This window comes from Cervus canadensis, chromosome 5 (genome assembly GCF_019320065.1).
Source record: "Cervus canadensis isolate Bull #8, Minnesota chromosome 5, ASM1932006v1, whole genome shotgun sequence".
Taxonomy (NCBI): domain Eukaryota; kingdom Metazoa; phylum Chordata; class Mammalia; order Artiodactyla; family Cervidae; genus Cervus; species Cervus canadensis.
The window spans coordinates 3606183-3632460 of record NC_057390.1 but is presented as its reverse complement, the minus strand read 5'-3'; the positions used below and the strand labels follow the sequence as shown (position 1 = coordinate 3632460).

The 26278-nt window shown below is 53.2% G+C and overlaps 1 protein-coding gene across 9 annotated transcripts in view; it reads right to left on the bottom strand.

Moving 5' to 3' along the window:
* Positions 1-25838, bottom strand: part of INPP4A (inositol polyphosphate-4-phosphatase type I A) — a 121761-nt gene extending 95923 nt beyond the window's left edge. For all 9 annotated transcript variants that reach the window (XM_043467879.1, XM_043467874.1, XM_043467878.1 and 6 more), the window contains exon 1: positions 25569-25838. The gene's annotated coding sequence lies outside the window, so the exon portion shown is untranslated. The remainder of the gene's footprint in view (positions 1-25568) is intronic.
* Between the last annotated feature and the right edge of the window lie 440 nt (positions 25839-26278).

Below are 26278 nucleotides of genomic sequence, written 5' to 3'. Positions count from 1 at the left end.
AGGGTACTAATGGTGCTGGGGCTGCAACCTGTCGGAGAGATGGTGGTCTGGCTGACATGGGCTCTGCCGCCCCCCGGGGGCTTGCCGTACACAAGAGGGCCGGGCCCGGAGGCACTCACCAGCCAGGAGACCCTCAGCAGGCCACTGATTCACCCTGGCCCCCAAGGTGACCTCTGTGTCGAAGGGCTGGGCCGGACCCGTCAGGGCTCCCTGCTCCTGGGGCTCTTCAGAGGTGCTCAGATCTCTGCAGCACTTCCAGGTCACACAGAGCACAATGCCGCACACCACACCCCTCAACTCCAGCCCCCTTGGGAGTACACTCTTCTGTTCAGGCAACCTGCTTTAAAAATAAAAAATGTGCCACAGACCTCACCTACCCCCAGAAGGCTGGAGGCAGCCCTCCCCACTGCACGCGGACACCCAGCATCAGGCTGACCTGAAGTCTAACAGGGTGATATCAGATACCATGAATACCAAGAGAGAAATAATAGGAGACTGAAACGAAAACCACAAGTGATTCATTACCCTGTGTACATGGCCTTCCAAACAAGCCTCGTTAACTGAATGCACGCTTCACAGACGTACGTCTAGATGGGGCAGACGGTACCCCCGGGATGACGCACAGAAATGTCAGGCCTCCAGAGAGGAGAGTGGGAAGACCAGAGAGGACCATGGTTTTCTCTCCACACCCATGTGATGTCTGAGCAAGGCCAAAGGTAGAAATGCCCTGACAGGGTGTAACTGTGTCACGTATGTAACAGCCTTAGGGACCAAGGCTCCAGGTGCCACCACCTGTCATGTCCACACTCTTGACCTTTCCACTCTGGACACGCTTTGAAGGAGCTGTAGGAAACGCTGGGTTCAAGCCCAGCCGGGACCCCATACCCTCCTTCCTCACCAAGGCCAGCCATGGATGCGGGCACACTGTGGCTGTGAATCCAGAGACCCTCCTCTGTGGCTGTGGTTCTCCAGCCTCTTCCTACTGCGCCGAGCAGCAGTCATAGCCAGGGCTGTGGTCTGACCCAGGGAGAGCCTGCAGGGAGGGCGGACAGGGAGGCCCTCTGCCACCGGCCCTCTCACACCAGGCAGCCACTCCTGCCATGGAGCCCCTGGCGCCCGACACATCACTCACCCCCCTCAGCAGCCTGAGACGTGGGGCAGTGGGGATCGGCGCTGCTACGGCCCAGTTCGGAACCTCTGGGGCCCAGCCCTCTCTGGCCCAGCTGCAACTGAGTCATGGAGTGGAAAAAGGCGACAGACACCGGTGCTGGCCCCACCCCGTGTTACTGGCTGGTAACCGTGGGTGGAGGCAAGGGAGTGGAAAGCAGGCCTCCTCCTCGAAAGCCCCAGGTGAGTATAATGGGGCGGGGGGCGGGGGTGGGGGGGCTCGCATCACTGCTCTGCTTCCCTCCCAATCCCCACCTCACCAGTTCCTTTTCCTGGGATTTCCCACGTCGGTGCTGCCACACCAGCTCCTCCTCTGCCATCTCACTGCAGGTCCCCGTGGCGATGCCTCCCGGGCCCTCGAGGAGCTCTGTGTCCATCTCGGCTGAACTACGTACACTTGTGAACCTGTGAGGCTTCGATCCTGAACCATCCACCTGTGACACCCCGCTGAAGTCTCACTGGGGTCAGGACTGAGACCATCAAAAGACAAACGCCACAGGTCTGAGGAGCAGACAAGGGAGCAGCCAGCCTCTCCCCACACAGAACTGATTTGGTTTGGTTTTATTCTCCTTCCATCCTTACCCTTCCCTCGTGGCACCTTTAAATTTTCTGTTTTCTTTACTGAGATGTCAAAATTGAGGTATCTAAGGCTCTCACCTAAGCCATGAAATTAAAAGACGCTCGCTCCTTGGAAGAAAAGCTACGACAGAATATTAAAAAGCAGAGACATTACTTTGCCAACAAAGGTCTGTCTAGTCAAGGCTATGGTTTTTCCAGGGGTCATGTATGGTTGTGATAGTTGGACTATAAAGAAAGCTGAGCACTGAAAAATTGATGCTTTTGAACTGTGGTGTTGGAGAAGATTCTTGAGAGTCCCTTGGACTGCAAGGAGATCAAACCAGTCAATCCTAAAGGAAATCAGTCCTGAATATTCACTGGAAGGACTGATGCTGAAGCTGAAAACTCCAGTACTTTGGCCTCCTGAGGCAAAGAACTGACTCATTTGAAAAGACCCTGATGCTGGGAAAGATTGAAGGCAGGAGGATAAGGGGACTACAAGGATGAGGTGGTTGGATGGCATCACTGGCTTGACAGACATGAGTTTGAGTAAGCTCCAGCTGTTGGTGACGGACAGGGAAGCCTGGCGTGCTGCAGTCCATGGGGTCGCAAAGAGTCGGACACGACTGAGAGACTGAACTGAATCGAATGAAGGTTCTCACGTCCTTTCTGTCCAATCTCAAAATTGTACCATTTATCTCATTTACTTAGAGTTATCACCTGCTAAATTAGTTCATGAGCTCACTGGATTAGAAAGTAAACAAAGTACTACCAGTGATGATGAATTTTAACCTCAGTTCTAGAATTCTACCAAGGTGAAAAACTTATGGGCAGTTCAACTAACAGGTTGCTTCCCTAAAGCCCATTTATAAGTTAATTGGAACCTAGACAATATTTCTTTTCCTATAAAATCACCATTAAAATGAGACTTAAGTTTCCAAGCTAATAAGCAAATGCTTACTTAACACATTTGTTCTTTTACCGATTTAAAATAGGAAAAATGTTATAATCATACAAGAAAATCAAACGTGAGTTTCCATGTGGGGGGTCTATGCAAAAATTCTGTTACCCAAGGAAGAGAAGTTTTACAACTAGCACTCTGCAGGGAGCCCACGAGGCTGAGAAGAGCCTTTCTGCTCACCGCCAAGGGGGAGACGCCGGGCCTCCCTCCGCCCAGCGCCCCTGTGGGCGCGTCACCAGCCCGGCTGGCAGGCCTCCGTCTCCACGGCCAGCACAGGGAAGGGCGAGGAGAAGAGAGGTGGAGAGATCCAGTTCCCGGAGTGGGAACGGTGAGCAGATGGGGTGTGTGTGTCTGGGCGGGGGCGGGAGTACCGCACAGGCTGCAGGTGTCCTCGGGGAATACACACGCGTAAGAGCTGTGGGGCTGTGAGACGGGATTCAGGAGAGAGAAGGGAGAGGGAACTAAAACCCTGAGTCCCCGTCAGGGAGAACGCAGATGACTGTCACCCGCTGGCGTCCCCGTGACCTGTGAGTTCCGCGGCTGGCCCACCCGGTAAGCGAGGGGCTGTGTGGAGAGAGGGCCGTGGACCCCGCTCTGCCACTGACCACTGGGGGGCTTCAGGGACCTGCAAGGAAGAACTGAGGGCTCTGGGGACCCGTGACCAGCCACCAAGTGGGGGAGAGACGGACCATGAACTGACGATACAGGACAGATCCAGGAACACAGACCCTCATGAATTTTCATCACATGACTTATGAAAATATAAATAAATACGTGTGAGAGGCATTCCTACTCCTCCTCATTTCAGCCCACAACTTGGAAGTGACCGTTCACACGTCTGTCTGGCTCCCCTCCTCCACAGCAGGAGTGCTATGTGTGGTTGCCCTTCCTTCCCTTCCCCAGCCCAGCTTCCTGGCACAGGCAGGCATTCGATAAATGTGTGTCGTATCAATGAGTCAATCATCTGCACACTTCTCAGTGCAGTTTCTCTTGGGTATTAACACACTCCATCCTTCATGTCTCCTGACCTTGCTCACATGACTTCTCCTTGTGGGGACCAGGAACTCACCCTGAATGAGAAACCCCATGCACTGACCCTTGCTGGGCCATTTCACCCAGGTGACATCATCTAACCCACGAGCTGTTCTGTCTTCAATGTACAGATGAGGAGAATGAGGCTGTCCAGAGCCATCTGGACACAGAAAAACAGTGAATCCAGGCATCAACACACACGCCCCCAGCAAGGTGCAGCACGGGCCCTGATCCAAAGTTCCTTTTTTTCCAAACCAGCGTAACATCTCAGGAAGAGTACAGGTCTTATCTAATCACCGAGTGCATCTCAGTGTCTAAATGACCCTCCTGCAGCTTCACGGGTTCAGGAAAAGGAAGAACCACGGCCACCCAACAGCCTCAGCCTGCGAAGCCGTCGTGGGCAGTGACGGCCTCAGCAGGTTGCTGTGGGATGTGGGAGGTCAAATAACAACTGCCCCCCCACCCCCCAAAGATGTCCCTGTTCTAGTCCCTGCAGCCTGTGAGTGCTACTTACACGGCACAGACTCTGCAGGCATGACCAAGCTGAGGACCCTGCAGGAGGAAGCCATCCTGGACCATGTGGTGGGCACTAAAGCCAGTGTAAGCGTCCTGTAAAGGCAGACACGAAGGGAGATTTCAGAAGAGGAGAGCCATGTGACAGCAGACGGAGGCCGAGCCACAGGCCCACGAGCCGAGGGGAGCCAGCAGCTACCCTGGACGAGGCGCGGACTGGATCCTTCTCTGAGCCACCACGGCCCTGCTGACACCGTGGTCTTGACCCTGTGATGCTGATTTGGACTCCTAACCTCTGGAGCTGTGAGAAAATGAAGTTCTGCTGTTTTCAGCCACCAAGCTGGTAGGAAGTTGTGAGAGCGAGCCTAGGACACTGACGTAGAGGACGACATGAGAAATACGGTGAGGTCGCCAGGATGCTGCCGGGCACGCGGCAGGAAGTCAAGGACCTCGGTCAGTGAGGGAGTGCCTGCCCCCGCGCGGGACCACCAGCCAGCCTGTGAGCTGCGCACACAGCAGCATGCGGCCTCAATCCTGCCGACACTCAAAAGCCTCCTCCGCACATACTGGCTCTCCTGACTGTTCAGAGGGAGCTTCCTAGGCTGCCCAAATCCTCAGCTCATCCTCCTTAAATACAAAACTGTGCCACAGACGGCGGCCTTAAACACAGTGCCACACCTCCGCTGTTTCACAGACCTCGGCTGACCTCACCAAGGAGGACCCCGACCACTGGAACCATGAGCGGTGATCAGGCCCCTCACCTTCCACAAACGCAGCCGGAGCACCTCCCTCAGCCATGAGCCCTGCAGCTGCCAAAGCAGCGGCCGGAGGCGGGTCCCTGGCGTGGGGCCTGGAAGAGGGGCCAGCAGGGCGGCAGAGGATGCAGCGCTAACACCGGGCCCCTCCCCCCGCTCTCCGTGTCTGCGGCCTGGCTCCGTGGCGCCTGCTCCCGGTTTTCCTTCTTGGGGGAGGGTGGGTCCCAGTTTCAAAATGCACCATGTGCAATCCTCCCACTTCCTCTGGCGTTGGCGGCCGCTCTCGGGGCTCTGCACGGACGAGGCCAGATCTCCAGGGAGTTTCTGCCCTCCCCGCCCCCTTTCAGGAGTCCCCCACCTAGACTCCAGCCTGCAAGGGACGTGAAGACCATCCCTCTCACAGGCCGAGCAGCCCACCACAGCGGGCTCAGGGCGGAGCCTCCAAACCTCAAGACTGTTCTAAAGAAAAAATGAACAGAAAGAGGAACCCCACTGGCTTCCTGAGCGCAGCCCTCCCAGCCCCTGAGCTGTCTTCTCTGCACCCCTCTTCTCTGACCTCTACAGGTACAAGGGCTGGGCTCCCGACCAGCCACCACCAGGCCAGAAAGGGGACAGCGGCCTTGGGACTGAGCCGGCAGAAGGAAGGACCCTCAGCGCTCCTTGGCCTGGGGAGCCCCTGGGTGCCTGCGTCTAACACCTGCCCACCCTCGCTCCCAGGGGAGGTCTTGCAGCTTGGCCCGATCCTCTGAGGTCCCGCGGGGCCTTGTACGTAGGCTCCCATAACACACTCCTGGGACAACCCTGAGGGGGGCTTGTCCCCGCGTCCTTCTCCCTGGAGCATCCCCAGCCCACTGCATACAGGAGGGAACACACGCAGGCAGGCAGGTGCCGGTAGCCTCCACCACCCCACCTCCTGGGACTGAAGGGGGGCCCTGCAGATGCCGCTGCCTGTACACCGCTGCTCAGCGATGTCACCACATAACCACCGCAGTGCAAACCACCCGGGCCGGCTTGCAGACGGAGAAGCTGACGGCGACCACCCACCACCCATGTGTGCAATGCCCCCGTCCAGGTCGTTCCCCTCCCTCCCAGACACACAGCCTGACGGTGGGAGCGGCTGAAACCCTGGGAGGGCCCAGCCAGGGCCAGCCTCAGGCAGACAACATTACAGCCGGAAATCGGCCCACTCCCCAGGCACAGTGCGGTCCCGGCTATCAGATGAGACCCTGCAGACCCTTCTGAAGCTCCTGGTGCTCGGCCCTGTGGTGAGCCAGGCAGAGGAGAGCCCTTCAGAACCACTGTCCTAGAAGCTGGGTCCGGGTGGCCTTGACAAGCCTCATTCAGGATGCTACGGGTTAGTCTGAAAGGTCTGTATGTAACTAGACGGCAGTATTTTAAAGAAGCCTATCTTACAGATGACAATATCTGACCAAGGAAAAGTTACAGGCCAAGTGAGAACTGCAGGAAATGGGGAGGAACATCCAAACATCATCTAAGCCCCCGCTCTCCCTCCAGCCAGGATACTCCATCCACACTTCGGGGCAGGGCAGGGCACTTAACACGCGTGCCAAGCACGGGCTGGCAAAAGCCCACCACCATCAACGGAGCCCTGCTTAAAGAATCCACAGTACAGCCTGGCAGGGGGACCCCACGCAGCTGGGCCAAACAAAGAGAAACTATGTCCCCGTGAGCGGAGAGCACCAGGGTACAGTCAGGGGAGGAGGGGAGGGCCAGCGCACAAGGGCGGGACAGCAGCCATGCGGGACTAGGGTCACCGTGACCATGTCTACACATAACACACATACACCCTTGCTGACTCGCACACGGAACACCTGAGGGGAAGACACGAGAAAGCCCGTGGCACTGGGTCTCCAGGGAGGGTCTGGGTGGCCGGAGAGGGGATAGGAGGCTGACTTTATCATATACCCCAACAGGCCTTATCATTTATCCAAAGTGAATACCTGCTGTGTAACATACATGAAATGTTGTCATCAAATTTGACAAATCAAGCCAAGAACAGGGAGGTTTTGAAGACTCCCACCAAGTTGAGTTTGGACCATAAAGAAAGCTGAGTACCAAAAAATTGATGCTTTTGAACTGTGGTGCTAGAGAAGACTCTTGAGAGTCCCTTGGAGAGCAAGGAGATCAAATCAGTCAATCCTAAAGGAAATCAGTCCTAAATATTCATTGGAAGGCCTGATGCTGAAGCTCCAATAGTTTGGCCACCTGATGCAAAGTACCAACTCACTGGAAAAGACTCTGATGCTGGGAAAGATCAAAGGCACAAGGAGAAGGGAGTGATAAGAGGATGAGATGGTTGGATGGCATCACTGACTCAAAGGACATGAGTGTGAGCAAATTCCAGGAGACAGAGGACAGGGAAGCCTGGCGTGCTGCAGTCCATGGTGGAGCGAGTCCACCACCCCCACCCCCGCGTGCCACGAGAACAAGGATGGGGCCTGAAGGAGTCCTCCTCTGGGGCGGTGTCCCCAGACAGCTGAGGGGAAGGAGGGCCGCGCCTGTCTCTGGCAACACACCCAGCCCCTCTCGCTCTGCCTTCCCTGCCCTTCCTCCAACTGGCCGCCTCTGGCGTGGCTTGACCACATCACGACAGTGTACGGCACGGGGACACAAACACTTTGGGTCCCAGAGCCCCGGGACCTTACAGCAGGCCCTCGCAGACGCAAGCCAAACGCCTGCGCGGCCGCTGGCCAACAGGCTCAACCACGTTTCCTGGCGGCTCTGGGCCCCTGGTGCTTAAGGCTCAGCAGGCCGAAGCCGCCACTCAGCTGTTCCACCACAGAGAGAGGACTCGGGGACAACTGATCCACTTCTAGGAACACACATCTCTGGGTTCACACCCCAGTGCTTTCTCTTCCTCATGGCCCAGTCTTCACAGGCGGCTTATCACATTCTTCTCCAGGGCTGGTTTCGTTTCCATCATCTCAGGGACACGGCTTCAGTGCCACCACCGCAGGCTCTGAGGGCACCCTGCCCGTGGCTGGGCACTCTGGCCACCAAGCGTCAGGCCATGCGGGGCTCAGGGCGCAGAGGTGCCCACAACTCCTGCCCAGCCCAGAGCGGAGACCAGGCCGCCAGCTTTGGCCCACGAAAGCAGTTAGCACACAGGGGTGGTCGTAACAACCGCTGCAATCTAAGAAAGGGACTCCTCAGACTATTTAGAAGACTATGCTTTCACCGTTTAAAACAAAAACAATGATTCAACCAACCAACCAATCAGTAAGAGACAAGCAAAACAGAATTTTAAAGTCTGAAGAAACTCCAGTGTGCCATGAATGCAGTCTCAAATCTTGGGTTGGCCGCGCCTCCCGAAGCCTCCCTCCCGGTGTGTTACCCCACCCTGCCCACACTTCTCTCTGAACCCCGCAGCCCGAGCCCCCACCCACAGCCCTGACATCTAACTCATGGCTCCATGGAGCCCCGTGAGGCCCCCGAGGCTCAGGAGAGGCGGCGGCCCCTGGCTTGTGCGCCCCAGCCTCCCAGCTCCTCCGAATCTTCTGGTCCCTAGCAGTCTACTCACAAGCCTGCAGACATGGAAACAGAATTCCTCTTTCAGGTTGATCAAATTCAGGGAGAAAACACCCAGGGTAACCAAGCCCTGAGGCGTGGCTCCTTCCTCCCAGAGGTGCAGAAGCAGCCCCAGGTTCGTCAGTGGGTGAGGGGCCAGGCGCCCGGGACACATCAGGTGCAGGGGACAAGCTGAGGGGCCTGGCTTCACCTTGAGGACTTACTGGGGCGACCACAGGCTCTGCCCTCACCTCCCTTTCCTAAGTTAGACTGAATCCCAACGTGACCTCCGGGAAACGGGTGTCTTCCTGCAACAGCCTGAGGCTTTCCCTTCCCTTCAGACAATGACGCAGTGACTTTCCCTTTCACTCATTCAACAAACATCAATTACACACTGGTTGTGTGCCAGGCACTGTAGGAGGCTTCTGGGGATACAAAGAAAGCTGAGCTGCTGGCCCTGCCCTGCAGAACACTGATGTCTCAGGACACCCCAGATCCATTATGGTTACTGGGCACGTCCCCTGAGAACAAGCGTCACACTGGTGAATGCCACGCGGAACACAGCATCCCCACACAGGCATTAAGCAGCAGTGAACCTCTCAGCAATTCCTCCAGACCCTTAAGGAGCTACTCCTAAGGAACTACACCGAGAAGGCAGAGTGCAGCGGGGCAGGGCGTCCAGCCACCCGGCGCCCCCACGCAGCCCCTCAGGGTTCCTGCGGCAGACAGTCGCACTCTGCCGCGGCTTCTCTTCACCGCCCCGCACTCGCTCCCTTCCTCCTGACGAGAGCTGCCTGCTCGTCACCAGAGCGACCAGACCACCTGCCCTCTCTCAACCTGAGGGGCAGGGGTGCCAGGCAATCCAAGTGCCTGGTCCCCCGGCCTCGGGGTGAAACGCTGAGCCAGCCCCACAGGTCAGCGGACTCCTGCCCCTGCACCGCCCATCCTGCCCCACGGGAGCACCATCCCAGTGGACGCAGCCCCGCCTGCGCGCGCCTGACTGAGGCCCACATCCCGAGTCCTCTGGAGGCCCCCTTCACACCCGCGTGTCTCTGGGCCAGTGCTGGCGCCTTCTTGGACTGGGACGTTCCCCAGCGCCCACTGTTGTCGGGCAGGCATATGCCAGGGCTATGTCCCTGGCAAGGCTGCCCGGCCACCACCTTCCGCAGACAGCACTGCTGTCTCCAGGTCTCTCCACCTCCCCCCCCCTACCCCCACTCTAGGACAGTGCCTGCCCCTTTAAGAGTGGGAGCTGAAACCTGGAAATCAGAACCACTTCCCTCGGGGCCAGGCCACACTTTCCATTCACCCTGCAATACTCAGCACTCAGCGTGTCTCAGCAGTCTTTGTTTCCTCTGAAACACAGGTGCAGCGTCTGCTTACCAGGGCACCTGTGGAATGGGAAGGCAAGTCCCAAATGACATGGGAATGGACACTCCCATCCATGCCCAGGAGGAAAGATGGTTCTGAGAAGTTCGATGGGCATCTCGAATATTTTACTCTCAAACACACAAAAAAGAATTACGTTTTCACTGAGAAAGAACCGGACGGCAAAACAACCTGGAAGATCAGCACCAGCTCACACAGCGACGATGCTGGGGTACGAGGAAAGGCGGTGAGTTCATCCCCGGCCTGCAGGGTCGCCCAGGGAGAGAAGGCAGGGAAGGGCTGTGGGAAAGGCCAAAGTCCTTCCCTTTTCAAAATGGGAAGTGAAGACGTTTTCAAAGGCAAGGAAAAGCTGTTACTACCTATGAGCAGATTCTCATCATGAGTTTTAGAAACGCAAAAGGAAGCTTCTGATTTCAGAAGCATGAACTCAGGGAATGTTTCTGGTAAAGATCCTTGAACATATGCATGTTCAGACTCCTAGCTCCCAGGGGTTCCAATCAGCCAGAAAGCAACACACGGCCCCCCCAGGAGCGCAGCTTCCGGGGACTACAGCCTCCCTGGTGGGGGGGTGGCGAAGGGGTGAGGGCTGTGTACACACATGTGTGTATAAAGAGCGTGTATCCATGTGTGCAAGCGGCAGATGTAAGTGCAAGTGTGAGTGGTCTGTGCAAGCACTGACTGAGCACACGAGAGGTGAGAGGCACTCACTGCACGCGGGTGTTGGGCGGGGCGGGAGAAGGTAACAGCAGCAGCGGGTCTGGCCAACACCAGATGTGCAGCAGGCGAAGGCTCACGCCCAGCGGTCTGCAGCACAAGGAGGGCCCCAGGCCTCCCCTACTCTGGGGTCTGCCACCCGACAAGCTTTGGGTGTAGGCAGTGCTACTATAGTTCCTGCCTCGCAGGCGGCTCAGCGGTACAGAACCCACCTGCCAGTGCAGGAGATACAAGAGATGTAGGTTCAATCCCTGGGTCGGGAAGGTCCCCTGGAGGAGGGCACGGCAACCCACTCCAGAATTCTTGCCTGGAGAATCCCATGGACAGAGGAGCCCGGCGGGCTACAGTCCATGGGGTCGCAGAGTCAGACATGACTGAAGTGACTAAATAAGAACATACATCCTTCTTGAAATGCAAACACCTGTAAAAGCAGAACACAGTCAGCTTCACTGTCACCGAGAGGAGACTGATTCTCAGACCCCTTTCACTGGACAGACAGCAGGGCACTTGAGATCACCCTTCCGAAAGGAAAAGCAGGATGAGGCGGGAAGGAGGCAGGAAAGATGGAAACAGACCCAGGTATCTCTCAACTCTGCTGGTAAGGCCGGCCCCCCACACTCAGGGAGACGGCCCTGGCGGGAGAAGCAGTCTGCCCGACCTGGGCCCCTACTCCGGGCCCCTTCCCACCCAGGGCATCTCGCCCACTGGCCCTTGTTGGATCTCACACTCTGCCTGAAGCCCCACCCCGGGCAACCCTCGCCTCTGGACACACCCAGGGGTCCAGAAACCCCGAGGGCCTAGTGGGGAAAGCAGATCCAGCCTGCAGCCTCTGTGCCTGGTGACCCGAGAACTCAGATGAGACCTCTACCATTTCTGTCCTTTAAAGGAGGAATTAAGGCCAAAGGATCCGGGACCCATTTCAGGCTCAAGTGTTAAGACCCACGTGAAAGAAAGGAAGGTCTCAGGCCCTTGAGTTTAGTTACAATAGCTGCCCACACCTCGTTTCCCCACAGAAATTTCCCCAACATTTTGCCAACACTTTCCCAATAAGCACAAAAATTTATCTTTTGAAGCTAACAACTTGCAGGAAAGACACAGCGAGTTGCCTCCAATGTCCATTCTTCCCTTCCTCCTTAGTAACAGGCCCAGGACCCTGAACTTCGGTTGGCATGGGGCCGCCTGCCTCCCTGAGTGTGGTCAAGGGTTCAGCTCTTGCCAACAAGACACCAGGACAGAGCTTGGTGCGGAGTTCTCAGGAAGTTCAGCTTCCTGCAGCCTGGAAGGCCCCAAAGCTGGATGCGCCTCTAGCTGCCTTCCTGGACAAGAGGGCTGGGCCCGGGGGCAGTAGGGCACACGACCTGACTGCCCACCTCCAGTACAAGGAGAGAAATAAACACCGCCTTTGACTAAGCCTCTCTCCCTTCAGATCTGCCGTTACACACAGCTAGACACTAATCTTTTAACAACTTTACCATTTCCCACTTAAATCCAATGGTGGACAATGTCACCATCCTGGAGTGCTGAGAACTGGGGAGGAGGAAGGATACTATTTCAGATTTAAGTTGATTAACAGTCCCATTTCCCAGAAAGAGAACTTTAGACAAAGCAGTCTCAAATTTACCCTGGGCTCCAGGCTAGGGTGAGTACATTCTCACAAGAACTTATAAGTAGAAGATTCATTTTGTTAGAATTATTTCATAGAACAGTTTCTTCCCAACATAATCAACACTTACAATCCTAAAAAAGGTAACAAACTCTATTTCCAGGCCTGCTTGAGTAGCAAGCTTAAAAGCTTTAATGTACTGAATTCCTGTTTACTGCCCCAAACATTTAATAGAGTGGCTTGCATATTCAGCACAGACAAATCTAGGTTATGAGGTAAAAATAGCCCTCGTTTTTATTCATTACAGTTCATCCATTAAATTAGGTTCGCAGTCTAGGCCATGGGCTGCTAGCTGCCGTGACAAACACTGGTGCCACCAACAGTTTATGGCACAGCCAATACACTGGTACCGCGGGTGTGTAACAGCGGTCAGATCCTGCCATGGCCAGTTCCAAGGAATGAGACCGCGCTTACATCCCAGGAATTTGATCACAGCTCATCCGATCCTGTTTGAAATGAACTGTATCGACGACAGCTGAGAACCCTCTTTGCCACGGAAGGGGCTGAGGCTGTGCCGGCTGCGAGGAGGATGGACCTGCACACCAGACAGTGTGGCCGGAGCCCCAGGAGCCTCGGGGCTGGGGCGCACTCAGGCTCACAGCCCAATAGGCAAGTCCCCAGTGCGAAAGGCCTACGTGGTCCCAGGTTAGAAACCGACGGGAAGTAATCTTAAAACCTGGGTCTCCTTAACCAAGATGGCAGTCCTGCTATCATGGAGCATCCCTTCTCTCTGAGCCAGTGAACCAACCCTGCAGAAGGCCCCTCGCTGCTTCCCAACCCATCAGCTGGCTTTTCCTCTGTCTTTGACCAACAAGGTGAATACCTAGTTCAGTAAAGATATTTGACTAATTAAAGAATGATTAAACAATTAAGTCGACTCAAAATCCAAAGATCTCCCTCCTTCTGCTGGGGTTATTCAAAACACCGTATAGTTCAAAGGCACCTAAATGACAATCACGAAGCGCGTGTCCTAGACTGTTAGTGCTTTCAAGTGAGATGGAGCCCAGTCCTCGTCGGCTCTGCAGGGTTTCAGGAAGACACACAAATGAAGAGTGTTACAGCTTTCACCAGCGGGCACAGCCCTGAGCTAGGGGGACTCCTCCAGAAGGGACAGTCCTCCTACAGTTGTATCCACCTGAAGCTCCTTCTTTTCAATCAGCCTGTGCTCTGACTGGTAACTTTAAATCCATGTACCCTTTGAGTTAAAGGTCAAGAATGTCTACTAAGAAATAAAACAGCCCAAAGAGAGAGTAAAAGGAGGTAGGAGAAGTCAGAGAAGGATGTCACGTTGCCAGAGAGAATCCAGAGATGCATGAGACAGTAACTGTCCATAAATTATCAGAGAAAAGGAAACTATTAGGGAGTAGAGTGGTCTCCAAAGAGAACGACAAGGATCTGTGCTTCAACTCAGAGTGCACTTGTGCTCGGGGTGGGGACAGGGCGCAGGGGAGGAGCCAGGGGGGCACCAGACGCTCCGCATGGGCCAGGAGTCTGGTCTGCGTGGTGCACAGGGAGCTCCCACCTCCACTAACACGCGTCTCTGACACGGAGCTTCTCCATTCCAGAAAGCTGCTGCTGAGTCACTGCAGGGGGTGGGAGAGTCAAAGAGCCCAAGGCCACAGACTCAAGACGCACTTCCCTAAACAGACAGTATATGCGTGTCTGAGCCCCAGGCCAACCAAATCAAGCACACAGAAGACCTCGCCCACGCTGCCCGCAGGCACCATCACAGTCCACGATGCAGGACTGGGGCCTGCGATGCTGGGAATGACCTTCACTATATGCACAAGGAAGGAGGAGACGAGATTCAGGCCCAGCTTCACCAAGTCACCTGCAAACTGAGGGCAAAACGCAACTGCCCGCTCAGGGCCCTGTGGGGCTCCTGAGCACAAGGCCTTTGGGTCCCACATCTCTAGGATTATAAGAAACAGCCTTCGCTCAACTTCCATGACCTTCCCTGAGTTCCAACGGGAAGATTCAAGCAGTTATTAGGGAGAGGGAATGCAAGACCAGGGAGAAACAGGCAAGAGGAGCTTTGGGGCAAGGTCCTGGTTCCTCATCAAAGGATATCACAACCATACCTTGGAGCTGTTTTGTAAATACTGAACTCCATTCCAGGTGGAAAAAATTAACAATTAATGACGGTATGCGGCCCACAAGCATGTAGACCCAGACCAGCTGACCTTGAAGGCTGATGATGCTGACTCCTACTGACCTCACCACCAACCCATTAGAAGAAGGTCCACAAGCTGATCACACTCTCTTCACACAATTACGGTAAAACTTCTCACTATCAGCCCCAAGTTGGGACACAGGGTTCTGGGGGCATTAGCCCGCTATAGCCCCCTTTGCCTGGCAAGGTAATAACGCTATCCTTTTCTACTTCACCCAAAACTCTGTCTTTGAGATTCTAATCAGCACCAGCGCAGAGAAGCTGAACTTTCCACATCACGCCTCCACCCCAGGTGGGCGGTGACCAGTTCGGTGCTTCCCCAAGGCCAACCAGCTCAGCCACCTCTCCTCCTCCAAACCAGAGCAGTGACAATGTCTAGAAGAATCTGGGGCATCTTGATATTTCCTGGCACACAGCCCCATTCTAACTGGACTCTGTCAATGATTCCATTTTATAGGTCATTTGATTATCACCCAATTATGCAATGTGATCACTGTTTAACATGTATTTATGCAGAACACAGTCAAAGCAATCAGTAAGAAATGTGAAAATATTTAACATTCCACTGCACACAATCACAAGTTTCTATGTGCTTTAGGGAAAAACAAGTGTCAGCAGAAGACAGCTGGGTCAGTGACCACCTGACTGAAGCTCTAGGAGTCCAGACCCCTCCCCCACTCCCCTCTTCCTCCTCCTGCCCACATCCTTCTCCTCTGACCTTTGCTGGCAGTCCCCTGCCTCTCAAAACCCCCTTCTTCTGCAACATTTCCCCTCAGAGGTGCCCTGAGCAGGACTCAGGATGGGACACACTCCAGCCTTTTGAATACACGTTTTAGAACAGGGACACGGTAGGAAAAGGGGTTATCAAGACTGCAAAGATGCCGGGCCTCCTGCGAGAAGGTACCTTCCCTGGTCGGGCGCTGGCCCGGAGCTGCAGCGCACAGACCTCTCCTGCCCGTACTATTTACTCCACTCCCCAGCCTATCCCCATCAGCCAGGCGCCTTCCCCATTCGATACATGAGAGTTGACTCAGGTTCTTGTCCAGCACTTTCTCTTTCCACATTCCAACTTGCCCTGCTCAAAAACCAGACACAGACAGCCCGAAGACATGAGTGCAGAGGCTGTGACACAAACCAGATTCCCCCCTGCTGAAATAACCAAGACGCTGTCAACAGCAGCCACGGTGACTCAGGCGTCGTCCCGTCACTGTCAAGCCACAAAGGTGAGGGGGTGTCACAGGCAAAGTGGGGCTGGCCTCAAAACAAGGCGGACACTAATACCTGTCCGCATTTACCTCTAGCCCCATCCCCGTTTCCTCCCTCCCTCGGTAGGCCGCTGTATGCTGATCGCCCTGTTGGAAGGATGGGTCAGGCTTCCAGAGTCAAATCCTGGACCTCTGACAAGCTGACACGCTCTCTGCCACTGCCTCCGCACACCCCACCTTGCTCTGGTCTCTGCGTGGCCCTGCGGATGACCCCCAGCACGTTAGGAGGGTCAAACACCACAAAAAATAAACCAGAGTAAGACCAGGAAGCTTAGGCCCTTGCCTAAGGCCCGTCCTCGGGTGGCCAGCTCCACAACCACCCCCACACCACTGAAAGGCCCCTCTCGTTTCAGACTGGTGGCTTTCCAGCCAGGGTGAGCCATGGCCCCCGAGCCCCCTCCCCAGGAAGAGACCCAGTGTGTGTGCACGTCCAGAGGCGTCCTCTGCTTTCTGTGCTTGACTCTTGGATTTATTAAAAAAAAAAACCCACAGGAAGAAACAATCACAATACCCACTCACACACCACACGCAAATAACTAGGTGTTTTATTAAAAAAAAAAAGCTTCCCCTCCCTGTAGGAAATCTACTTGGATATTCTGTATTCTATTTCAAAAAATGTTTAAATCCTGGTGACACCCTCAGGCTGATTTCACCAACCACTGCATCTGCAAACACGTTCTGGTCCCTCAGCCGCTCTTACGCCCTCGGCCATTAGCACCAAAGCAGTGGCACTTAACCTCAGACGGCTCCCGTACATCATTTTTACATATTAGGATGGACCTTGAAAGCCCTGTGAAGTCAAGAAAATCCAGAAGTACCTCAGCTCTCGAGCTCCAGGGGAAACCTGGAACCCCGCGGGGGACGTGGCTGTTCCACTCACACAGACGTGCAGCGGGGCTGTGCCTGCCCAAGGGGATGACCACGCTGATCACATGCGGGGCGCCAGGGAGAGGACCTGCTACCATTCAGAGGGCCCCCGAGGTCACTGCCCCTGCAGGCCAGTCCCTCCGACAGTCCCCAAGCCCCTACGAATGGCACGGGTCCGTTTCTTCCTAATCGAGTGAGAAGTGGCAGTGAGTGCACACCCCACACACCTGAACGCGCTCCGGGACCTGCTTGGGGAAGTGAGTGAGCAGGGCCCCGGTCCCCACGCCCTCGGGGGCTGCTGTTATCAACGCCATCCTGGAGGAAGGTCGGGGTCTCGCTCAGAGCAGCTGGAAAGGCTGTGGGCAGGAGCTGGGCACTCAGCCAGGTCCATACACTGGGGCAGGGGGGCCAAGGAGGGCAAGGCTCCTTAGACACTTCGCACGCCCCTCGGCTGACACCACGGGCTGACCTCCCAACTTTTCTCTGCTGCCCGCCTTTTCTGAGAACTTTCCTCTCTGGATTCTGGAAACAGCCAGCCCCATTTCCAGTTGAGGAGTGGGAGGTGGCCTTGATCAGTCTGAGAGAGCAATTCTCATACTTGATCTTACAGGAGAATCACCTGGTGGGCTAGTCTACAAACAGACCGCAGGGCCCTCCCCGAGTTTCTGATTGGGTTGGCTGGTTGGGGCCTGGGACTGTATGTCAGACAAGTCTCGGGTGATGTTGGGGCTGCGGGTCTGGAGACCAGGCTCAGAGAAGCACAGCTAGGTCAGTCAGCCCGCAGCCCCGTGTTCTGGGTCTGGGGAGGCCATGCAATCCTCACCGCTCCCACCAGCAGACGCCGGGGCCGGGGACTGGCTGGCAGGCCTCCTTCACACAGTCCCGCTGGCCCTAAGGATCATCTCATAACCGCTGGGAGGCTGACCCTGGGATGTGGAATCTAGGTCCTCGATGAAACTGCTGCTAGAGAGGGCTCCAGCTGAGACACTCAACGTCCTTACTGTCTATCTGGCAGCCGACAGCACTCCAACCGACTCGGCCCATAATCCACAACCCCAGGGAGACCCCTGAACTGGGCGTCCACATCTCCTAGCAGGGCCTGCTCTCCAGAAACACCCGCCCGCCCACATGCCTTTCCTTCACACTCCCAGGATCTGCACACCAAGGTCATCCTTCTTGAAAGCTCTAATTAATAGGCTAGAGAATGCACCGCTGAAATGCGAGCAGGGAAGGACAGGGAAGGAAAGAAGGGCCCCGTTTGGGAGTGAGGGAGTTTTACCAGAGACTACTGTTAACAGCCGCTCAAGGGCACTGGTGAGGTGCAGAGCAGCGGACAGGGAAGAGAGAGGCTTTCGGGAGACCCCAGCATCCTGCCTGCAAGTGGAACAGGTGGGGCGATGCAGGGTCTCAGGGTCTGGACAATGACCAGTTGTCTGAGGGTAAGGCTCTGAGAGGTTTCAGGAAGGAAGCTGGGGGGAGTGGATCTCTTGGCGCCTCCAGCGGTCCCCTCCCTTCCTCCTGGAGGCCAGAGGACACCCATCTGTTTTCCTGACCCTATTCCAGAAAATGGACACTCATCTTTATCCCCATAGCATGCCCCCCTCCCACGCCAGACACTGCCTGCTTCTGGCACCTTCGCCAGGTGACCCCGACTGAGCAGACCCCAGTGGAAGGGCCTGCAGTGTCTCAGCTGCCCCAGGTGAGGGGCTGGGCAGACACGAGGGCCGGCTGGGCTGGGGCCCAGGCGAGGTCCACAGAGGGAGGAGGCGAGCACCCAGGAGCCCTGGGCTCCCCCTTCCCACCTGGGTTATGTCGAAAGGGATGGGTAAGAGATTAAACCCGACGAGAGAGGCTGCTCTGATTTCCAGTTCCAAGTGGGCTCCCGCACATGCTCACCATATAACCCCGCCCTAAGGTTCAGTCCTGGGGAGCTCTGCCAGCATCAGGCGCCACTCCACAAACCCGATGGGTCTTAACTCATTCACCCCCGCGACAAGCCTCTGGGGTTGCCACTGCCTTCAGCCCAGCTTTACAGATGAGAAAACCAGGCACAGAAAGATGACGCCACTTCCCCAAAGTCACACAGCCAACTGGAGGGTCCGCAACAGTTCCAGGAACAAAATAGTTGGTTTTGAGAGATGTGTATGCTCACCAAACAGGACTGAGTCAAAAAATCCTTCACTGACACATCAAAAACAGAAATTGCTGCTACTGGGGACTCCAGGTAGTTAATGTTCATCCCCACACTGACACACAGAGGCGTTCATTTCAAAGTCCTATGAAGGAAGCTGTCTAATTTTGTGGAAATGGTGCTAGATCTAGGTAGACCTGGGTTCAAACCCCAGTTCAATCACTTATAACCACCCCCAGGTGGTGCCTTACCCACACCTCACCTTAGCCTCCCCCCAACGCCATCTGCCTTCTCCCAGGACCTTGCCGGGGGCCTGGTATGTAGGGGTGCTCAGGAAATGTTGGTTTCCTTCTCCATTAAGGATGAAAACGGCATTGCCCTTAAAGGAGATGTCGAAGGCTGCCATGAATAAGGTGCAAACTTATCGTATGTTCCACAGTACAGTAGGATAAACAACATAATGAGGAAAGGCAAAGGATGTGAACAGCTAACCCACAAAGGATGGAAAAAAAGTCGCTCAGTCGTGTCCGACTCTTTGCAACCCCTTGGACTGTAGCCCACCAGGCTCCTCTGCCCATGGAATTCTCCAGGCAAGAATACTGGAGTGGCTTGCCATTTCCTTCTTCAAGGGATCTTCCCCACCCAGCAATCGAACCCAGGTCTCCAGCATTGCAGGCAGATACTTCACCATCTGAGCCCCCAGGGAACTCCACAAAGGATATGACCAGGTAACTCACAGCTAAAATAAAAACTAGAAAGAAAAGATTTTCAATACTTTTGGTAATTTGGGAAATGTAATTTAAAAAGTAACATATTCTTAATCCACTAATTTGGCAAAAATTAACAATATTTGTACCCTTCAGTTCAGTGCTGGGCAAATGAAAGGGGAAAAGGCAATTTCACACATCATCTGTGCTCTGATGAAAAGAGAGATAAAGTCTCTTGGAAATGGGATGGGGTGAGGAGGGCAATTTGGCAAAGTTATGCATTTAATATTATGCGTTAACCTAGAAACAAAAAGATCTTAACGACCCAGGTAACCACAATGGTGTTATCACTTACCTAGAGCCAGACATCCTGGAAATGTGAAGTCAAGTGGGCCTTAGGAAGCATCACTACAAACAAAGCTAGTGGAAGTGATGGAATTCCAGCTGAGCTATTTTAAATCCTAAAAGATGATGCTGTGAAAGTGCTGCACTCAATATGCCAGCAAATTTGGAAAACTCAGCAGTGGCCACAGGACTGGAAAAGGTCAGTTTTCATTCCAATCCCAAAGAAAGGCAATGCTGTAGAATGTTCAAGCTATTGCACAATTGCACTCATCTCACACACTAGCAAAGTAATGCTCAAAATTCTCCAAGCAAGAGAATTCCAGAAAAACATCTCCTTCTGTTTTATTGACTACGCCAAAGCCTTTGACTCTGCAGATCACAACAAACTGGAAAATTCTTAAAGAGATGGGAATACCAGATCACATTACCTGCCTCCTGAGAAACCTGTATGCAGGTCAAGAAGCAACAGTTAGAACTGGGCATGGAACAACAGACTGGTTCCAAGTTGGGAAAGGAGTGCGACAAAGCTATATGTTGTCACCCTGCTTAACTAACTTATATACAGAGTACATCATGCAAAATGCCAGGCTGGATGAAGCACAAGTTGGAATCAAGATTGCAGGGAGAAACATCAATAACCTCAGATACACAGATGACACCACCCTAATGGCAGAAAGTGAAGAGGCACTAAAGAGCCTCTTGATGAAGGTGAAAGAGTGAAAAAGTTGGCTTCAAACTCAACACTCAAAAAACGACAACCATGGCATCCAGTCCCATCACTTCATGACAACTAGATGGGGAAACAATGGAAACAGTGACAATTTTCTTGGGCTCCAAAAAAAATCACTGCAGATGGTGACTACAGCCATGAAATTAAAAGACTCTTGCTCCTTGGAAGAAAAGTTATGACCAACCTAGACTGCATATTAAAAAGCAGAGATATTACCAACAAAGGTCCATATTGTCAAAGTCATTTCCAGTATGGATGTGACAGCTGAACCATAAAGAAAGCTGAGCACTGAAGAACTGGTGCTTTTGAACTGTGGTCTTGGAGAAGACTCCTGAGAGTCCTTTGGACTGCAAGGAGATCAAACCAGTCCTCCTAAAGGAAATCAGTCCTGAATATTCATTGGAAGGACTGATGCTGAAGCTCCAATACTTTGGCCACCTGATGGGAAAAACTGACTTCTTAGAAAAGACCCTGATGCTGGGAAAGATTGAAGGCAGGAGGAGAAGGGGACAACAGATGAGATGGTTGGATGCAATCACCAACTCAATGGGCATGAGTTTGAGCAAGCTCCGGGAGTTGGTGATGGACAGGGAGGCCTGGCGTGCTGCAGTCCATGGGGTCACAAAGAGTTGGACACAACTGAGTGACTGAACTGAACCCAGAAAATCTACTTCTGGAAATCTAGAAGACTGAAACATTTGTGTTGACAATGATGTTGTTCACAGATTCCCCACTATTTTTAGAGCAGAAAACTGGAAACAACCTAAATGTTGATCAAAAAGGATAGTTAGGTAAAGTACTTACACTCTGGAATACAGACCAAACATTTCATGTCAGTACATACAGGTCTCCAGGACATAGCATTAAAGCAAATCAAAGAAAATTTTGTATAATGTGTCTCCATTTATATTTACAGTGAGAACATCCGTCCACTAAGGAGGCCTAGAAGCAACAAGGAGCACACCTAGCACCCAGATCTGAGTTTTTAAATTCCATTCTCCAAAAAAAGGAACTTGAACTCTTAGGAAAAATGGCTGAATTCAGGACTAGAAAGTACAAGCTGAGTCCTGGCAGTTTGGGGCCAGAAAGTAAAGAAGTTCCCAAAGAATGAGAAGGACATGTCAAAAGGACCTAGGAGCCAGCTGGAAGGGGCTCCTGCAGGCCAAGTCTGGGGCAATTTAAGCAGAAAAATAAAGAAAGAGGGGACTTGTCTGGTGGTCCAGTAGTTAAGAATAAGCGTTCCAATGCAGGGGACACAGGTTCAATCCCTGGTCAGGGAATTAAGATCCCACAAGCCGGGAGGCAGCTAAGCCTGCACGCCACAATTACTAAGCCCACACACCACAGCTAGAGCAGCTCCCGCATGATGCAGCAAGAGAAAGCCCACCAGCGCAATGAAGAGCCGGCACAGCCAGAAATTTTTAAAAAATTAATAATGAGAGTAACTATGTTGCATGAAACAGGTATTCATGAGTGCAGAGATGTAAATTAGAGTAAATGAGGGAGAAAGTAAAGATCTTCCTTTTAGTACAATTCCAACTAATAAGCATGGAAAGAAACATGAAATTAGAAAGTCACCATCTGTCAACTATCATAACTGATCTGGGTAAGAATCATCAATGGATTCTAAAACTGCATATTTACATAGTCGCAAGCGATCTTACTATGATATACATGCTAACAACAAAGGGAAAATGATAACTTTTGGTGAGGAAAACAGGCAGACACCCTCTTAATCAGGCCATGAAAGTTAGGACTAGAGAATGGAACTCATCAACAGCATCTGCCTCCCACCACCTAAGATGCCTGCAATATCACCCCTGCGCCACATTGGCCAAAAGTGCATAAAGTGAATCTAAGTAGGAGGAAACCGCATGCAAACCCAAACTGAGGGACATTATCCAAAACACAGGTAACTGTCTCCAAAACTGTCAGAGTCAGGAAATACAAAGAAAGACTCGGGAACTGTTCCGGATTAAAGGAGACTAAAAAGGTGGTACAGTTTAACACAACACATAATCTTGGGTTTCCTTTTGCTCTAAAGTGGCTACTGGCAAGATCTTGAAAAAGATCTGTAGATGATTAGTGTTGCGTCGACATTTAATCTCCTGATTTTTAATCATCATACTGTTGTCCTGTAAGAAAATGTCCTTATTTTTATGAAACACACAATAAAGTAAAAGCATATCAAGTCTGCAACTTAACATTAAACATTTCAGAGAAGACTCTGTGCACCGTGCTAAGTCACTTCAGTAGTGTCCAACTCTTTATGACCCCATGGACTATAGCCCACCAAGCTCCTCTGTCCATCCAGGCAAGAATACTGGAGTGGGTTTCCATGCCCTCCTTCAGGGGATCTTCCCCACCCAGGGATTAGAACCAGCATCTCCTGCATTACAGGCCGATTCTCTACCACTAGCACCACCTGGGAAGTCCTGAGAGAGGAGTGATCCCACACAAACATGAGAGGATAAAGCAAATGTCAACATCAGGAGAATCTGGGTAAAGGGTATTCAGGAACTCTGGATTATTCTCACAATTTTTCAGCGAATCAGAAGTAATACATTAAAAGATTTTAAGAGACCAACGTGTGCATATGCACAGAAACACAGGTAAGCTCCTGGGGGTTAAGTTCATGATGGTATTTTTCTTAAAAGTACAGAGAGAGAAAATGAAGCCGGCCTGCCCCAGAGCTAATACTGGTCTCCCCAGAATCAGCTCTCCTCACAAAGCTTCTGCTCCAGGACATTGGAAAAAGCTGTGCTGAAGAATCTCTCAAGACTAGGACTAGCTCCTTAATCAAGTTCCACAGAAGCAGCAAAGACATAATCAAGCCTTCTTCTCTGCAAATGTGTGCTACTTTTCCTCGGTGAAAGCCAAAGATTCCCAACGCTGTGAGCAGCTGATGATGCTACAGGGCCCTTCCTGGAATACATAATCTCTAAAGGAGTTTTTCATAAGAAACCAGGATAAAATAGTCTTGGTCCCATGTCTCCACCTCTACTTTCACTGAATTCTTGACATGTTACGTTATGGGTTGGGGGTGGGAGGCTCAGTCTGTCCCACGGGCTTTTTAGTTCCATTCCCTGGGCGCATCTGTAGATTTGCTAGCTGAGGACAATGCTCCCAGGCAGGCAGCTGCCTAAAGGGACCTGAAGGGCCAGTAGTTCTATCAGATACAACCTGTCTCTTGAGTGCTTTACAGCTCACAACAACCTCTCATGTACATTATTTGATTTCATCCTTTCCCTAAATTGATTTTTTTAAAATTACTAATGGCTTAAAGTCTAACAGCAATACAACAAACTATCCAGTTTCCAAAAACAATAGGATATAATGTCTACTCTTAGCTTTGAGTCTAGGTGGGAGGCAGTACTTGCACTTGAGCAAATTAACATTCTGAGATGGCCTAAGCCTAATGAAAAAGTTAAATAAAATAGCTAGTAGAACATGTACAAATGATTCTACCACTGAGCTCACTGGAAATACAGCCTTCCTTTCTAAGAATTTTTCCAGCGTTTATTTCTTTAAGCCCTGTCTTCAGGTCAAACTCTCCTTATAACTGTAACTTTGGCTTGTTTATAAGACACCACAGAGAACAAGGCCTTGTGGACTCCACTCACATGTGATGCCACCCCTGGGACAGCACCTCGGCCTCCTGACACCAAACCTCTACACAACTACATGACCTTCCCACATGGGCACCATCACTTCAACTTTATTCCAAGAAACCAGTGAATTGACTCTTCCAGAAATAAGCATTTCCACAAAGAACCCTCCCAAACAAAGGTCCTAGCCTAAATCCAAAGGCAAAAATTCCTGATAAAGAAAGTCTGTTTTCAAATAAAAATTAGGCTTCATTCTAGGACAACCTATAGCTAGCCTATGCGCACTTACCAATGCCAACAGCACCTAGATTCCAAAACAAACTCAGCACAGTAGGTTTTGTTCTCACCTTCCAGAGATGAGAAAATTGAAAAACACAGTTAGCAACTGGCAGATGCAGGGCTGGCATACAAGACAGCTCGTTCCATCGCCAACCCTACTGCCCACAGTCCATACCATCCACCGTGAATAGAGATGAATCAGTCAGAATCTCACTGCAACATTCAAACTGCCACCCCACCCCCTGCTCCCTAGGTTTAGATGCCCAAATGGGCAGGTGGCAAACCAAATTCCACTCTTTAGCAGTCTCCCAACACAAAACCTATTCAGTGGCAAAGCAAGAAGACAAGATGGGCTTTACAACTGCCTATACTTTTTTCTTACCCAGAGAATTATTTTCAAGACCTGTCATTATGGATGAACTCGGGGCAGGAGGAATACATGATTATGTAATGTCAGAGGGCAGGCGAGAAGGGGAGGGAGAGCGGAGCCCATCAGACCCCATCACCGCTCCCTTAGCCCACAAAGACGTAAATTACCGTTGACGTTTTGAGTGTTTCAATCTCCTATGGCCTACACATTCAGGACTGGCTTTTCAACAGCCGGTCACAGAAACCCTGCGGGTCTTTCGGGCCTCAATTCATTGACTAGCAAAGCCATAAAGAAAGAAAATAGCAAAAGCAAAGATGTCAGAAATGTTGTCGGGGGCTGTGGACCGGCAGAAAAGGTCAGAGTTTAGGAGGATGGGACCAGATTTCCTACATCGAGGGGCAGGTTTATTTTAACCCGGTTCTGTTTACACCCGAAACACCGCAAGGCCTCGGCATCTGGAGTTACTGGATCCAGACCTGGAGACGCACCAAGCAGGCGCCGAGACCTGCTTGGCCTCCGGGGCGCCGCGTCCCCGCATCCCGGCTCCCCGCCGCCCACTCCAGCGCCGCGCTCCCCTTAGCCCCAGGCGGCCCGAGGCGTCATCCGGCTGGGGGTCGCTGGGGTCGGATTGTTCTCCAGAGACGCCACCGCCCGGGAACCGCTAGGCTGTACGATTTCCATGACAACCACGGGCGCCGTCCGCGTCCGGCGCGCCCGGCGTCGAGACGTGCGCCGCGCCCCCACTCCGCCCTGTGAGCATCCCGGTCTCCGGCGGCTCCCGGCCGCCGCGATGCTCCCGACCCGGCCACCTACCTGGCGCGTCCGGGCCCGCGGCGCCCGCGCCCTGCCTCCCCGCCGTCCTCGGTCCCGCCGGGGCGCGCGCCCGAGCCCCGCAGCAGCAGCGCCGCCTCTGGGTCGCGAAGCCGCCTCTGGGCTGCGGTCTGGCTCCAGGTGTCCGTCCCCGTCCCGGCCCGCGGGGCGCACCCCAGCCGCGAACCCGCAGCCCGCGCTGCAGCTCCGAGCCCGCCTCCGCTGCCGCTGCCGCCGCCGCCGCCGCCGTCGCCGCTCCGGAGGCCACGCCGGCCCCGCCCCCCGCCACGCATGCGCGCTCCTCCAGCTCCCGGCAGGCCCGCCCTCACCCGGCAGGTCCTCCTCCGCGGCGTTCCGTGTGGGTTCCTTCAAAACTCGGTCTCCGCTGTGACGAAATCGCCTGCAAGGAGTTCTTGAACTTCTGCACTTTAATTGGACAACGGCGTTTTCGCCCTCAAGTATACTGAGGCTTGGAGGCCCTGACGCATTCCCGAGGAAGAAGGCCCCGGAGAGAGCCGCGACCCCGGGAACCGCGCTGGCCCTTTGGGGAGCGCGCTTCCCGGGGTCCTTCGGCCTCATCTAGGAAACTGAACATTCAACCTAAAAATAAGCAAAAATTAAAATCATACTTTGATGATACAGATAAGCAAAAAGAAGACAGAAACTGCTTAGACTCTTCCAGACTGTCCTGGCATATTTTTTAAATATACATA